Genomic DNA, 554 nt, shown 5'->3' on the forward strand with positions numbered 1-554 from the left:
TTGAAACAGGACATCGTGCTCAAAAGGGTGGAGGGATGGCACAGGAGAGGAAGACCCCAGATGAAATGAATTGATACAGTAATTGGGGCAATAGAGGTTGGTGTGTTGGAATTAGTGACACTGACTCAGGAGAGGGAAGGCTTCAGAGCTGCTGTACATAGATTCACTATGGGTCACAGTCAACTTGATGGCACATAAAAACAACAGCATTCTTCTACCCGCGCTTGTGCACGATTTAGTGCGATCCAGATCCCACTTCCTTGAGGATGATCAGGGCACTGCAGGGCGCTGATGTGGCTTTGCAGAAATGTACATGGGGATGTCTGACATTACTGCAGGAACATACACAGGTATGGAACCATCCACATTTAGGGAAGATGATCTTGGAAACCGTCTTCCATTCATGCTACACAACAACATGCACAATCTTATCCTTAATGTCCACACCGTTGAGTCCAGTCATTAGGATGGAAATGTCATATCCTTTCTCCTCTGTGTCACCTGAATATCACATATAAAGATGAATCATAGATAAGAGTTACATGTGCTTGTTC

The sequence above is a fragment of the Elephantulus edwardii genome, unplaced genomic scaffold (genome assembly GCF_000299155.1).
Source record: "Elephantulus edwardii isolate Elephantulus edwardi_28Jun2011 unplaced genomic scaffold, EleEdw1.0 scaffold04440, whole genome shotgun sequence".
NCBI classification, from domain to species: Eukaryota; Metazoa; Chordata; class Mammalia; order Macroscelidea; family Macroscelididae; genus Elephantulus; species Elephantulus edwardii.